Here is a 15,482-nt window from a genome sequence, read left to right on the forward strand (position 1 = left end):
GCCGAGGGCGGGGCGCGGCGGCGGGGCCTGGCTGGGCTCTGCTGGCTCCGGGCGGCTCTGCGCGGCAAGTCACCCTGTCATAGCACCCCTGCTCAGGGACAGGTGGGCGCCTCCGCTGGAGGGGCGGGGGAGGGGAGGGCACTGCCGCTGGCCCCCCCCCCCCGGGGCCAGGCCCCCCTGCAGAGCAGGCCAGCCCTTTGTGACATCAGCCCCTGGGCGGGGCAGAGCCCACCCCAGCCCTGTGGCATGAGGAGGGGGCTGCCCCCTGCACAGGAGGCCTTGCCTGGGGGGCCCTGGGAGCAGAAGCAGGACCAGCCTTGGGATCTGGGGTCAGCAACAGGGGTCAGGGAGGGAGCGAGGGCCTCCTGGGCTGCGTCCACTGAGCCCACTAGCTGGATTGTCGGTGTGGAGTGTTGGCCTCAGGTGGGGGATCAGGCAGGGTTGGGGGAGCTGGCGCTCACCCTGCTGGCCCCCCATTATCCTGTCATATCCTCTGAGGTGAGCCCCACAAAGGCAGGGATGTTTGTCAGCGCCTAGGACATGATAGCAGTCCATCCACATTTATCAAATGAATGAGGCTCAGAGACATGTGGCAATGTACTCACGGTCACACAGCAAGTCTGAGACAGAGATGCAAACACAGGGCTGTCTGAGGCTGTGGTGGACGGCGAGTTACAAGAAGCACCCCAGTCAGTTCTGGTGAGAAATATGGGGAATGATGATAAGGTTAGGTTAGTGGGCGCAGTGGGTTGAAAGGAGGCCCTCCCCAAAAGACAGGTCCCTGATGAATGCCCAGAACCTGCGAACATGATCTTATTGGAGGAAGAGTCTTTGCAGGTGTAATTAAATTAGGGGTCTCAAGATGGGATCATCCTGGATGGTCTGGGTGGGCCCTAAATCCAGTGCCAACCGTCCTTAGAAGAGATGTGGAGAGACGCATAGAGAGAAAAAGAGAAGGCAGCATGGAGACGGAGGCAGAGACTGGAGCGAGGGGCGCCAGCAGCGTGCGGACGGCGCAGGACGGGCCAGGACCCTCCCTCAGCGCCTGGGACCCCGTGCAGCCCTGATCACACCTCGGTCTGGGGCTCCGGCTCCAGAACTGCAAGGGGATGAACTTATGTGTTTGAAGTCACCTGGCTTGTGACAGTTTGCCACGCAGCCCTAGAAATCTGATAAGGTGAGTGAGGTTGCCAAACAAGCCCAGGCCTCTGTGTCTTTCATTCTTGCTCTGATGTTGGATCGTATTTGGAAATAGCAGTTGACAATGCTGATCACCACCCCCTCCCACGCCCCAGGTGAGAGCGAGAACGTGCCCACTGCATGCCGACCCCCTGCAAGGCCCTGAGCTGACTGCTCCCTGGCCCTAGCTGAGACGCACCCCCTTCCTCCTGTCTCCCTCCTGTCCTCTTCCCGTTTCTAGTTTCCATCCCTTCCTGTTGCTTTCCTCTCTTCTTTCCCCTGAGAGCTCAGGGAGCCGGGTAGATTGCAGGCACCGCAGGGGACAGCCTGCTGGGACAGCCCCTAGTGCTGGGAGGACTGAAAGCGGATCCAGAGTTGCTGCCCCACCCCTGCCCAGTGATCAGCGCTACTCCACCCTTGCCTTCCTGGGAGCAGGGCCCGCCCTCGGGGCACTTCCATCCCCCAACCCCGGCTGGCGTCCTCGGTGAAGGAGGGGTGGCACGGCCACAGGTGGAAATATTTCTGTGTCATTGTAACTCAGCTTCTACCACTGTAGTTAGAACCCATTCTCCACAGGCTTGTCGCTGGTGCTGAGGAGAGGCGACCGCCTGCCCAATTCTCCGTGGTGACGCGTGCTGGGAGGGGGCTCTGTGGGGCGAGTGACACTGGGGTGGGCGAGGCGACAGATAACGTGTCGTGAAGACAGCAGAGGTGGCCGGGGAAGCAGTACTGGGGTGGAGGCCATGGTTACAGTAGTCGTGGTGATGGTGAAGGGGACGGAGACACGGGGTGAGAGGTCGTGGCCACGGTGGTAGCAGGGGTTGGAGAGAGTGGTGGGGTTCTGGTCACCCTGGAGGGCAGTGACTGTGGGGCTGGCGGTGGTGTGGCTGGGGGTCAGAACACCCCACACCCCAGAGGCTGGTGACGGCCATTTAGTGCTCGCCCCCGCGGCCAGCTGCTGGGCTCCGGCCGCGCCTTCTCGTTCTGGATCCCCAACTGAGGGGTGGCTCTGATGTGGAGCGGCCCCCACAGGGCACAGGGGATGTGAGAGCTGGTAGAAACTGAGGACGCCCCTTAAGCCCCTCTTGGGATGTCATGCATGTCTTTCTCACTCATGTCATGCAGCCAAGGCCATTTCCAATGGGGTGGGGAAGCTTCTGGAAGGGTCTGCACAACTCAGACAGTACCCAGAGAGGCCCAGCGCTTGCAGGGAAGAGGGAGTAGGCGGCAGCTCGGTGATGGTGCGGTGACAGAGGTGGGGACGCTGTGGCTGGTGACAGGAGCCGCAGTGGGGTGGTGGGGACGGGAGGTGGCCAGGAGGATGGCTGGCACTGACGGCAGCGGGGTGATGGAGGGTGGGGTGTGTTGTCCCACAGTGCTGGTGGTGATGGTGCTGAGACTGGAAATGTGGCGTTCTGGATCTTCCGGTGCTGACTCAGAACCCCCAGCACCCTCTTCTGTGGTCTCCCCTGCATCCTGGAGAATTCTGGACAATTTTCCAGAATCCCCTCACCCACCTGGTTCCAGGCTGGAGTCTGCCAAGGCCTGAGATTTGGAACTTGGAAGACAGGCAGCTGCAGGCGGGTGACAAGCAGAGGTTTGCAATGGCTTCTAGGCAGTACTCTGAGAAGCCGTGCTGCAGAGCTGGGGCCGAGGCCTGCTGGGGCCCCCCAGAGTATCGCAAGATACAAGGCTGGGGGGGCTCATGGCTCAGGCAAGCTCTTGAGAGCCACTCACTTTGGAGCCGCAGACAGACCGTCAGCAACAACTCGTTTCCCTGATCTTCACTCCCCAGGCCATCTGGTGGTGCGGAAACTGGTGTTAAATGCCCGCATACCTGTTATACCGTCAGTAGCTGCGTGCATGTGGCCGTGGCTCATGTGAGGGAGGTGGTAGGGAGCAGGGAGGTGGTGGTGAGGGTAACTGGTCGTCCTGGTCACTGTGACCCTGGTTGAGGTTAGGACGGTGGTGTGAGGTGGAGACAGTGCGAGAAGTGCAGCAGGTGGCAGAGCGGTGCTGGTGGTGCTGGTGGGGAAGGCAGTGGTGAGGGAGGTGCTGTCAGAGGCGGGATGGTGGCGTTGGTGATGGAAGCTGCAGTGGCGGCGATGTTGCTGGCGCTGGCATCGGTGGCGACGGCATAATGGCCACAGTAACAGTGATCCTGGTTGAAGTGACGGAGGCGACATAAGGATGTGGTAGTGACAATGGGGGGGGGGGTGGCGACAGTAATGTGACAGTGATCCCAGTTGAGGTGAGCAGTCCTAGTGGTGGAGGAGGTGCCGGGACGAGGGGAGCGGTGGCGGTAGAGGCGGTGGCGGTGGGGTTAGATGTGTTTGTGGTGACGGCGGTGACGTGGTGTGATGGTGGTGGTAAGCTGGAGGGTCCCACCAGCAACGTAATCAGGGCAGCATGGGGGTGGTTACAAGTTGAGCCACAAGGGAACCAGGGTGATGAGATGGCAAGAATCCTGCGGAGGCCTTCCCCTGACCAGGGTCCCCTCTCCCCACTGGGCCTGAGCCTCGTGCTGGCCTCCTCTCTCCTCCTGAGGTGGCCTGCCTTCTGTCTGCTACTGGTTCCCGGGCCCTCTGCAGGACCCCTGCCCTACTTGGACTCCAGGTTCTGTGCTCAGCCTGAGGCCCCAGCCTGGGGTGGTCTGGAGGGGTCAGCTGGGATGGAGACAGGGCTGAAGGGCTGTCCTGGAGCACAAACCACTCAGTAGGACTTCTGGGGATGGGCCCACCAGGGGGAGGCAGACCCCAGCCCCTCACTGCTGCAGGCGCCCTGAGGATGGGGCCTCGCCGTCTACCGAAGGGGCGGGGTGAGCTCCCTGTAAAGGGAGACATGGAACTTGGGGGCAGCATGCAGAGGTGATTTCCCTTCTGCAAAGGGTTTGGACTGGTGTCCTCTGAGGACCTACCACCGAAAGCATTCGCAGAGACCGGTGGGAGCAGCAGGGCCTGCGTGGAGCAACCCCGATGAGCGGAGGTGACGAGCTCCTGCCCACACCCGTGACGCTCACTGGCTGCTCCATCACTCTCCCGCTCTGAGCCGCTCCGTCCTCTTGTGCCTTTCGGGGCTTCCTCCTCCCTGGGGAGCCAGCCTAGCCCCGTGATGTCCCATGTCCCCTGTCTCGGGCCCACCCTGAAGCCAGCCCCCTGAGCCACAGCCCGGGAAGAGATAGAGGACCTCGGGTGACCAGGTGACGGCAGGCGGCCCTGACCCGATGCGCAGGGGCCCAGAGAGGGCAGGGCACACCCAAGGTCGCGCAGCGGTCCCAGGAGCCCTCCCCAGGGCGAGCTGATGGAGGCTGATTAGGCAGCCAATTGGTATTCCGAGCGGCCAGAGGCCCCTCTCTGTCTCTGTAATTAATGGAGTGGCTTTTTAAAAGGATTCTAATCACCCCGATCCTATCTGCTTATCACTAGCGTTCCTAATTAGATGATCCTGGCCGTCACTCGCTAATTCCCTCCAGCCCCGTGCAGCCCGGCGGCCAGGCAGCCCGCCCCAGCCCTGCAAACCCCCGCAGCCAGCCAGATGGGCAGCCCGGGCCTCCTCTCCCCTCAGGGCCCCGGTTCTCTAACCACATTACCTTCAGGATGGATGGGTGACAGCGATGGATGGGCCACTGGATGGCCAGTGACAGGTGAGTGAGGGACTGAGTGCTGGACAGCTACCAGAGAGGGTGGATGGACGATGGACTAGGAGGTTGAGAGCTCAGCCTGAAGGCTCAGACAGCTCTGCTATTTACCAGCTGTGTGTTCTTGGGAAAGTCACTTGACCTCTCTGGGCCTCCATGTGCTCGTTCCATCTGTAAAATGGGGCAGTCAGAGTATTCTCCCCACAGGGTTGCTGTGAAGACGGCGTGGAACAGAAGAAGAGCCGTGTGTGCCTGCTTGCTGGCACCCAGTGACGAGGGTGGTGTCAACGATAGGTGGATAGACAGACAGATGCAAGGGCAGACTGACAGTGAGTGCAGGGAAGACTAGTAGATGGACGGTCCGAGGGAGAATGGGCCAGAGGGTAGAGGGACATACATACTGGTGGGCTGACGGGGAGCTGGGCAGGAGGTGGGGTCACTAGGTGGGTGGAAGGGACAGGGAGGCGTGGGGAATGGGGGCAGCCTCTCTTCTCCCCAGACGCGACAGGACGTCTCAGCTCAGGTCCCAGCACAGACCTGCTCAGACCTGCCTTTTCTCCCCAGGACCTCCAGGAAACTTCCTGCTCAGCCCTCCAGCCAGTGGTGATGGGGCCCGCTGGGTCCCCTGGATCCTTTCCCCTCAGTCCGCACCCAGGTAACGCCCTTCCCAGAGGTGGTTCATGTGGTCTCTGGAGGCTCAGATTCAGTGAAGGCATCACTGTGGGGACCCCCAAGGGCCAGAGTGTGCCAGTCTGCCAGGGCGGCCTCTGTCCCATCCCCACAGTGCCAGAGTCCCCAGCCCAACCCCACCTGGAGCAACCCTGGGTAGGGCTCTGATTCCAATTCCACCAGCTGGTCCTAAATATCCAGGAGAATTCAGCTCCCTGAGGTTGCCCCCAACACCCCTGTGCCTGTGCAACTTCTGGGTCATGGAGCTACCTAGGTCCTTCTGGAAAGAGGGTAGAACAAAGAAGCCTGAAGCCCCTTTCAGAGACAAGGCCTGCACACACATGCACACATTCACGCCAACACATACAAGCCACCCACCCACCCACCCACCTACCCACCCATCCCCCTACCCACCCACCCACCCATCTACCCACCCACCTACCCACCCATCCACCCACCCATCCCCCTACCCATCCACCCACCCATCCCCCTACCCATCCACCCACCCACCTACCCACCCATCCACCCACCCATCCATCCCCCTACCCATCCACCCACCCACCTACCCACCCATCCACCCACCCATCCCCCTACCCACCCACCCATCCACCCACCTACCCACCCATCCACCCACCCATCCCCCTACCCATCCACCCACCCACCTACCCACCCATCCACCCACCCATCCCCCTACCCACCCACCCATCCACCCACCCACCTACCCACCCATCCACCCACCCATCCACCCACCCACCTACCCACCCATCCACCCACCCATCCCCCTACCCACCCACCCATCTACCCACCCATCCCCCTACCCACCCATCCATCCACCCACGCACCCATTGTCCATGCGTCGGTTCACTCACCCCCACCCCCCCACGTGTTCTCGAGCTCCTGTCCACACACACATGTGCCGGGTGCTGTCTGGGGGCTGCAGGCACACATGCCCACTGACACACTAGGCAGAGCCTTGCCCTTGGGGAGCTGACTCCGCGGCAAAGGTACATGAAAACTGGTAACAGATGAAGTTTACTACAATGTCAGGTGGTGAGAGATGCCATGAAGGAAAACAAAGCAGGAGGGCTGAGGGTGACTGGGCTTCTCTCTCAGGCAGGGCAGTCAACAGGGCAGCCCCCAACCACGCGCATGCTCGGGCCCCAGTCCCCCACACACGTGTGCACGCCTGTATACACGACACACATGGACACACAGCACGCAAGCACACACAGGCACCCCCAAGGCCTGCAGCCCTGCTGTGCCTGGGACCAGGGCACAGTGTCCCCAGAGGGGCTGAATTCAGCTGTGCCACATCCCCTGCCCCCCACCCCACCCAGGGCACCCCCACCCCAGGCTGTGGGAACAAGACTGAGACACGACATGTGGACGCAGCCACAGGAAGCACTGGGGGTGGGGAGGGGACACCTCTGGGGCGTCCACACTGCGAGGCTGACAACCCTGGTCTACACCCTGAGATCACTGTGTGATGCACAATTATATCGCATTTGGATTTTTGGTGTGCCAGGGGCATTCATTTCTTTCATGTGAACACTTAAAGCATGCAGGCGACCTGTTGTTAGGGAGTTATTTACCTCCTAATGAATTAATAAAGTTGGAAGCTTGAAACGCCCAGGGGTTTCTTTGCAGAGGGAGCGGTGGGCGCAGAGCCTCAGCGCATGGGAGAGCCCTGGCCCACAGTCCACTGCAGGGGCCCCGAGGGGACAGTGGGGGCAGCCGAGGACCATGCTGCCAGGCTCAGGGCCCAGGCCCAGCGCTCCACATGTCCGCGGCTGCAGAGGCCTCTGGAAGACTTGGAGGCGCGTGATCAGCTGCGTGTTCCAGAAAGGTCTCTCCATGCTGGGACTGTGTCATGCTCAGCACGCTGGCGAGGCTGTGTGTTGGAGAGGCTGTGAGCAGCTAAAACTCCCGCGCCCACTGGTGAGCATGTTAATTGGAACAACCATTTGGAAACTTCCTTGGCCTTGTCTCGCTGACGAGAGGGCGTCGAGCCCCTTGACCCAGTAACTCCCCTCCTAGGCTCACGGCCCCTGAGAAAGCCTCACACGTGGGCCGAGGAATCAGAAGAGCCGTTGCTGCCCCGCATGTGGTACAAAACAGGAGAACAGGCGAACACACTGTGTTACACTCATATGGGGAACATTATACTGCAGTGAAAAATGAACCCACCCGAACTTCGTGTCTCAGCGAGAACGAATGTCACAGAAACATCTACCATTGTGACCATTTATACAGAAGGTAGAAACACGCAGAACAGCATCACCTGTGGCTTACGGAGTCGTACGCAGGCAGTACAAGTGTAACAGCTGTGGGAGGGAGGCGGGCCTGGCTGCCTCGGGCCGGAGGGAGGGAGGGAGGCAGGAGGCTTGGGAGGACTGTATATCTGGGAGGCTCTTTCCTAAGCTGGGGTGAGAGGTGTCGAGGGACTGCGAGCTGTCCCCGCTCTCCTGTCCCCCAGTGTTGGAGCCCTGGGGGTGTGCAGGGCCTGTGACTTGCGAGGGACAGCAGGACATTGTGCAGAACCCCGCCATGCTGGCCCCTGTCTCACAGAGCCTTGTCTGTTGCTGGCCGAGGGTCTCACAGCTGCAAGGAATCAATTCTGCCAGAACCTGAGGGAGCTGGGAGGCCAGGTGGTTCCCCAATCCAGCCTCTGACGAGAACCCAGCCGTGGTCAACACCTTGTGGGACCCTGAGCTACACCGCACCGAAGCTCCAGCCCAGAGACCACGAGAGAGGAATGTGTGCTTGCGAGCCGCCAAGCATGTGGTGATTTCTTGCACCAGAAATCACCTGGTGATGCCAGGTAGGCACTGTGGTGTGGGTTGTATTGTTGGCTGTATTTTTGGATATCTGAAGTATTTCATAATTGAAATAAAGAGGTTAAGAAATATCCCCATGCAGAAGAGACGGTTTGCAGGGCGTGAGCTGGAGGCTGGGGGGACGAGGAGGAGGCCGGCGTGTGCTCTGTAGGTGAGGACAGAGCAGAGCAGGGTCAGGTGGAGGAAGGACCCGGAGAGAGATGATGGGGTGGGTGTGGGTGTGTGTGATGTGCATTTGCATATAAAAGTCCCTGCAACCCTAAATTCTGGGGAGAGGGGGCCCATCCCAGCATCCCCTCCCTGCCTGGGAAACCGGGATCATGGCCCTTCCCCGCCCCACTCACAGATCAGCGCAGGCAAACCTGGGGGGGGGGGGGCAGGGCGGGAGAGGGAGGGACAGATGCGGGGGGTGGAAAGAAGCAGCCGGGCAGGGCCCGCCAAGCCCCCCTGGGGGAGACCCCCCCCCCAGCCTGCGTGCCGGCGGGAGCCATCCTGCCCTGCCCTCAGTTTCCCCAGCAGAACACGAGGGAGGAGCTGGGGGCACCCTGCCCGGCTCAGGGCAGGACGGGAGGCAATGTTGAAAGCACCTGCTTCCCAGCCAGGGGCTCAGGTTGGCACTCCCAGCCCTGGCAGCCTCCCAAAGAGGTCCCCAGACACCCTGGGCTTCTAGGAGCGGAGACAGGCCTGGGCGCTCCAGACTGAGCTGGAAGGGCATCGGAAGGGGGTCTCCTGGCTGGGCAGACTCTCCAATGGCTGAGGACTCCTGGCCTTCTTTATATTATCCTTATAACAAGCATGCAAGGTGTGGTCTTGTTTTACTGGTGAGGAGTCAGGATTCAGAGAGGCTAAGCCGCTTGCTCAAAGCTGCACAGCAAGGGAGAGGCAGTTCCGTCAGCCCCACACCCTGGCCTTGTCCTTGCGTGACACTGGCTGGGGGCGAGGGAGACTCTGAGGGGCTGGGGGGAGGAAGAACTCAGATGAGGCTTCCTCTAGGATCTTTGACTGGGATTTTGAAGGGTGAAGAGGAGTTTTCCAGGCAGATCTGAAGGGGATCTGCCTTCAGATCCCCTTCAGGGAGATCCCTGAAGGGGAGATCCCTTCAGGGAGAGAGACCAATAAGGAACAAGGCAGAGAAAAGAAAAGAGGTTTTGTTAATAATTCTTTGTCTTTTGCAGTACGAAAGTGACACACGCATAACAATAAAATAAGAGCACACGTTTGTGAAGTGGAGGCGCCCTCTCCGCACCTCTGCTCTGTCACGCTTCCCAGAACTAACGACTATTGTTCATGAGAGATAAATCATCCCAGGTTTTTTCTGTATCTACACAAATATTTTCAAAACAAAAAAGTCATCTTTATATATTGTTCCACAATTTGCTTAAAAAAAAAAAAAAAACCCTAGAATTTAGCTTTTATTTCTAGTGTTTCTTTGAGGTGCACCTGAGGCACTTGCTGGGCCAGAGAGCACGCGGAATTTCGATCAACATTCCGGCAAACGGCACGTGCCAGGGGCTGTTTCTGCAATCTGCTGGCCTTTTCCATTTTACTAAGAGGAGCGGTGAAAAGGTACCTCCTTGTTTAATCTGCATGTATTTGATTCTCTGAGGCTGAGTTCCTGTCTGAATGCCAAATGTTCACCACCTGCTTGTTTACGTTTCTGTTCGGAAGGACCTCTCTGTGTGTCCTTTGCCTGGCTTTCTCTCTTCTTATTGGTGGTGGTGGGGGGGGCGTCTTTTTATTATGTATTGTATTTTTGTATTTTGAGTTTTTGCATATTTTCATCATTGCAAAATTCTCTCCTATTTTGCAATGGTTATTTTTCAATACTATTTGTTTTAACCATTAAAGCCATTGAACCTCATTACAGAATACTTGGAAAACGGGGAGAAGAAGGGAAAGTCACCCATCACAGAGATGCCATCATTTGTTAACATTTGGTGAAAACTCTCTCCCGCCGGGGCTGTAGTTACTGTTGCCTCCATGTTACACACCTGTGTCCCGGGACACGGCCCTAAGAGCATGACCTTCAGGAGGCTTTTTAAAGACTTCCTAGTGGACATCCTGTAGTCCCCTTGCCTCTTTTTTTTTTTTTGTGGTTTTATTGTGGTAAAATACGCATAGCATAAAACTGACCATCTTAGACATTTTTCAGTGTGCAGTCAGTGGCGCTAAGCACATTCACCTTACTGTGCAGCCATCATCACCATCTCCAGAACTTTCTCTTCTTTCCAAACTGAAACTCTGTCCCCATCAACCACTAACTCCCCAGCCCCTCCCCAGCCCCTGGCCCCACCATCCTACTGTCTCTGTGACTCTGACTCCTCCAGGGGCCTCAGAAAAGTGGGATCTCACAGTATTCGTCTGTCACGGGCTCCTTCCACGGAGCACCGTGTCCTCAGGGTCCGCTCGCGCGGCAGCAGGTGTCAGAGGTCCCGTCTTTTTAAGGCGGTAAGAGTCTGTCGTACGGAGAGAGCGCGTTCTCTTTACGCGCTTGTCCACTCGTAGACGCCCGTGCTGTTTCCACCTTTTGGGTCCTGGGAATAGTGCTGCTGTGAACACAGACGGGCAAGCATCTGCTTGAGCCCCTGCCTTTAACTCCTTTTGAGTATATTCTCACCATGCTGTTCTTCTCAGCGTTTACATTGTAGCCAATCTCTTGGTTTTATAAACAATGATGTCTTGAACATCTCTGTGTCAGAGCCTCTTGCAAAAGGTATTTGGAAGAGTACCCGGCACTCGAGTCCTGGAATTGTTAGCTCAGGGCTCGTTTCCACAGCACCGTCCCTCCCTGACCCAGGAGATTTTCCATCTTGCATGTTCAGCAATTTTTCCTTTCTTCTTTTTGTTTTCCTAGAAAGGTCAAACCTAACCACAGGGTTTGCGGTGTTCCTCTGCCAATTTATCTGTCGGGGAACCAACCTGGGTGACCCAGCTGGGTGGGTTGCAATGGATGGTTTCAAAACTAATCCTTGCTAAACTTGGAATGTGTAATAGAATACGTGTAATGTCAGGGCTCAAACTCCGTGTCCCCAAGACCCCGCCGGGCCTGGGCGTGAGAAGCCAGGCAGAGAGGAGGCGGGGGTCCCCAAGGAGAGAGAAGGGGAAAGGGCCCTGCAGCCGCCGTCCTCTCGGGGCCAGGTCTTCTGCCTATTTTTAAGTGTATCTCCTAATTTAAAATCATCCGCAACTCATTCATATTTTTGTAAAACATCATGCAGCCCAAACAAAACTCGTCCGCTGGCCTTGGATCTGAGCGGGCACTCCCACAGGGGTGCTAACTGCTCCCACCCCACGCGACTGGACACCCTCCACCCCGCGTTGATTCCGGTGCCTCCTTCATCATCCATTCTCTTGTAAACAGTAGGGTCTCCCTCTGGCTTACTGGAGTCTGAGCCATTGATCTGCGTGTTCCTACAGCACAGCCCTGAGGTTTGAACGGCAGTGATCGTCAGGATCTTGTTTCCTACTGGAAAGCTCTACACACACACACACGCACGCACGCACGCACACCCCTCACTTTATTTTCCCTAATTTTCTGACTTGCTCTGCTAGTCTTGTTGGTTTTTCCAGATAAAGTTTGCAATCTTTTCATCTTTTTGCCTAAAAGCGAAACAAACCCAGTGGACTTCTGATCCTCCCGGCGCTGCTAGCTCAGGAGACCAGCCCCGCCGCTCTGGACAGTCCTGTTGTTTGTCTGCCTTCCCCTCAGGTGAGTTTGTCCTGTCAGGGGGATGGTGGTCATTCCTCCCAAGCCCTGGTCCCCTGGGTGGGGGGTCTGTTCTGTGGCCCTGGGGACTGGACGGCTGTTTTCCAGCGCTGGGTCACCAGGAGGAGGGAGGGGCTCTGGGGGGACAGAGCTGCTCTGCAAGAGTTACAAAGGGGGTTGGGGTCTTCCCACCGAAAATCAGCCCCACAGGAGGAAGGGAGGGCGCCCTGTGGCCAGCCCCACTGGGTGCAAACATGGAACAAAGGCCCACCCATCCCAGGCGCCCCGGCGCCGCCCGCAGAGTCATAAAGGCACCGTCGCCCTGCACGGCCCACCCGCCCTGCCTGGGAGCTTTGAGGCCACAAAATCGAAACTGTTTCCCAGCACAATGACTGGGCAGTGGAGTCATTGTTAGGGGCAGGCTATTTAGCAGAGGTGGGAACAGAAGTTGTGGGAGCAGGGCTGCAGCTTGGTTCTGCTGGTCCGAGTGACTTGCTGGGACTTGAGCCCAGGCTCCTGGCTGCCCCTGCTCCTGGAGGTCCCCTTCCCACTCAGCCCCATCCCCACACCACGGCCTCCCAGCTCTGTCAGAGGCAGCCCCTACCCTGCAAGTGTCCAGGCAGCAGATTCACCCGAGCAAGCGTCTTGTGGGTTTCATTCCCCACCTGAACGCCCAGAGCACACAGGCTGGTAAACCCGTGTGGCAGAAATGAATGGATCTGTTCAACAGACTTTGGGATGCACCTACCCCAGACCTGAGTTTGCAGAGAGAGGGGGGTCTGCTCATCTGCTTCTCTGGGGCCGGCGGGCTGGTTCTTAGCCCCTCCCCACTGCCAGGTACTGGGCGCTCCAGAAGTACTGGTTGGCAGGATGGAAGACAGCACTGGGAGTAACAGAGAAACAGAGCCTTTTCCACGAGCACTCTGGTTCTGGATTCTGGCCTGAGGTCCCGAGCCCAGCTCTAGACTCTGGGCCCACGTCCTCAGTACTAAGTTCTGGGTTCTGAGCTGCAAGCTAGGCTGTGGATTTGGGGGTCCACACCCAGTTCAGGGCTCTCTATTATGACATCTGAATTCTGAGGTCGAGGTTCAGGGACCCAGTTCTTGGATGTAAGTTCTGGATTCTGAGTTCCCAGCCCTATGTTCTGGATTTGGGGATTAGGCTCTGTGCTCTGTTTTGGGCTCTGGTTCCTGAGTTCTGGGGTGCAGATTGTAGACTGTAAGCTGTGGATTCTGGGACCTGGCCCTGGGCCCTGGGCTCTGGGCTGGGGCCAGGCGAATAGGCCCACTGGCAGAGCGGCCATGGTGCTCTGAACGTAAGCCCCCCAAGAGCAGAGATTCTTGCTTGTCTTATGCACCATGTGGCCTCCACACCCAGAACAGTGCCTGGCATCTAGGTGTTCAACACCTAGGAGGAGGCCACTCTGCTCTCAGAGCGACACACCTGCGTCGGAGCCTGCTTGCTCCAAGTCCCTGTTCCACGCTGAGAGGACGTGGGCAGGGTGGCTGTGGAGCACGAGGAGCAGGGCGCCCTGAGCCAGGGTCCCAGGGATGCTCCCCTCTCTGTCCCGATGCGGTGGGGCATCTGGGACCTGACGGAAGGCATGCCGGCTGGCACAGGACCCTTGCTTCCCAGCCCCGAGTGAGCGCCTTGCCTGCCCCAACAGTCTGGGATGAGAAGAGTGAAAGGAGAGCTCCCCGGACAGGGGGTGTCAGGGCCACGAGGGAACAAGGAGGCTGGCAGTCAGAAATACTCGTCATCGCGAGCACAGGGAACCCGAGAGGAGGAGGATCAGGGCCAGAAGAAGTCAGTCTGATCAGGGACAGATGACTCGAGTGACTTGTAATTAGGGACAGTAAAGCAGTGGGGAGATGATGTCATTCAGACATGACTTGATCACAGATCTTGGTGACCAGAGTGTTCGCTGACTGGATATGTCATTAATCACTGACCAGGGACACGGGGGACTGAGAATGTGGGTGCCAGGAGTGTTGGTGCCATGTCCTTGATGAGCAAGGGCAGAGGAGATATTGGTGATCAGACTCGGTGACTAGAGACACCCAGAGATCTTGGTGGTGTGTGATCTACTGGATCAAAGGCACTGATGGTTGGAGAAATTGGTGATCAGAGACACAGTGACTGGTGACCTTGATGATCAGGGAGGTTGGCGATTGGTGCTACTGGTGATTGGGGTGTAAGGGACACTGGTCATCAGGGACTCGAAAGGCAAGACGGATCAGCCATCACTGTCGCTGGGCCCTAGAGAGCTCGGTGATTGATGCTGAGCAGTCGGGGTTGTTGGAAACCAGAGTCACTGGTGACCACATTGGTAGAAAGTTTGATGGTAAGAAGATTCCGTGCTCAGGGACATGGGTCATTGCTGGTTAGAGATGTTAGCGATTGGAGACGAATGACCAAGGACGTTGTTCGGAAAACATTGGTGAGCAGAAATAGTGTGACTGGAGACACTGGAGGCCACAGATAAGTGACCGGATCTGTCACTGATTAGAAAACTGTTGATCAACGAGACTGGGGGATATGCTTCTGGATGACCTGGGACGTGAGGGACAGGGCGCGGTGGTGACCAACACACCAGTGACGGGAAGTCGGGTGGTAAGAGGAACCTGTGATCACAGACGTGGTGCAGAGAAGTGTTGGGGAGACAGACAGTGGTCACCAGAGATGCTGGGGACCAGACACACTGAACAGAAATACACACTGAATGGGAAGAGCTACCTGATGAGCAACAGGTGGGAGGAGATGTTCACAACCAGACACGTTGCTGGTGACAAGGACAGTTCCTCGGGACACCAGTGCTCACACTTTGTGGATGTCAGTGATCACATACATGCTGATCAGAGGCACTGATGAGCTACCGGTGATCACGTGTTGGCGGCCGGTTGTTAGTAATCAGAAGTCTCTGGTCACAGGCTCAGGTGATCTGACACTTCATTGATCAGGAATACCAGTCATGACGGCTATCGCCATGACCAGCACCGCTGACTACAGCTGACAGCAGTCGGTGACACCAGTGGTCAAAGACACTGGTGATCAGGCTTGTCAGTGAGCAGGAATACTGGTGACTAGACAGACACAGGAGCTGATCAACACCTGGAGGAAGAGGACGGGAGCGGGAGGTGCGATCAGTCCTTGCTGGGCTCTGCATGAGCTCGGGTTGCGTCCTTAGGAAAAGGATCAGCATATGGACTAAAGGCGGCAGAAATCACAGCATTCCTGTGCCTGCCCGGGACCCACCCAGCCCCTGGGACCCCCGGTTATGTGGTAATAAGGAAATTCAGGGAGGAGCAGTTCAGGGAGGGGACGGTCAGGATCTCAGACCTGGGCCAGGCAGGGGCCCTTCCATCCCAATCAGCAGGTAAGAACTGGTCTGGGCTGGCTGACCTCCGTGCCCAGGACTCCGCAGCCTGGGTGCCCACAAGACAGGCCAGAGGCA

The sequence above is a fragment of the Camelus dromedarius genome, chromosome 17 (genome assembly GCF_036321535.1).
Source record: "Camelus dromedarius isolate mCamDro1 chromosome 17, mCamDro1.pat, whole genome shotgun sequence".
NCBI classification, from domain to species: domain Eukaryota; kingdom Metazoa; phylum Chordata; class Mammalia; order Artiodactyla; family Camelidae; genus Camelus; species Camelus dromedarius.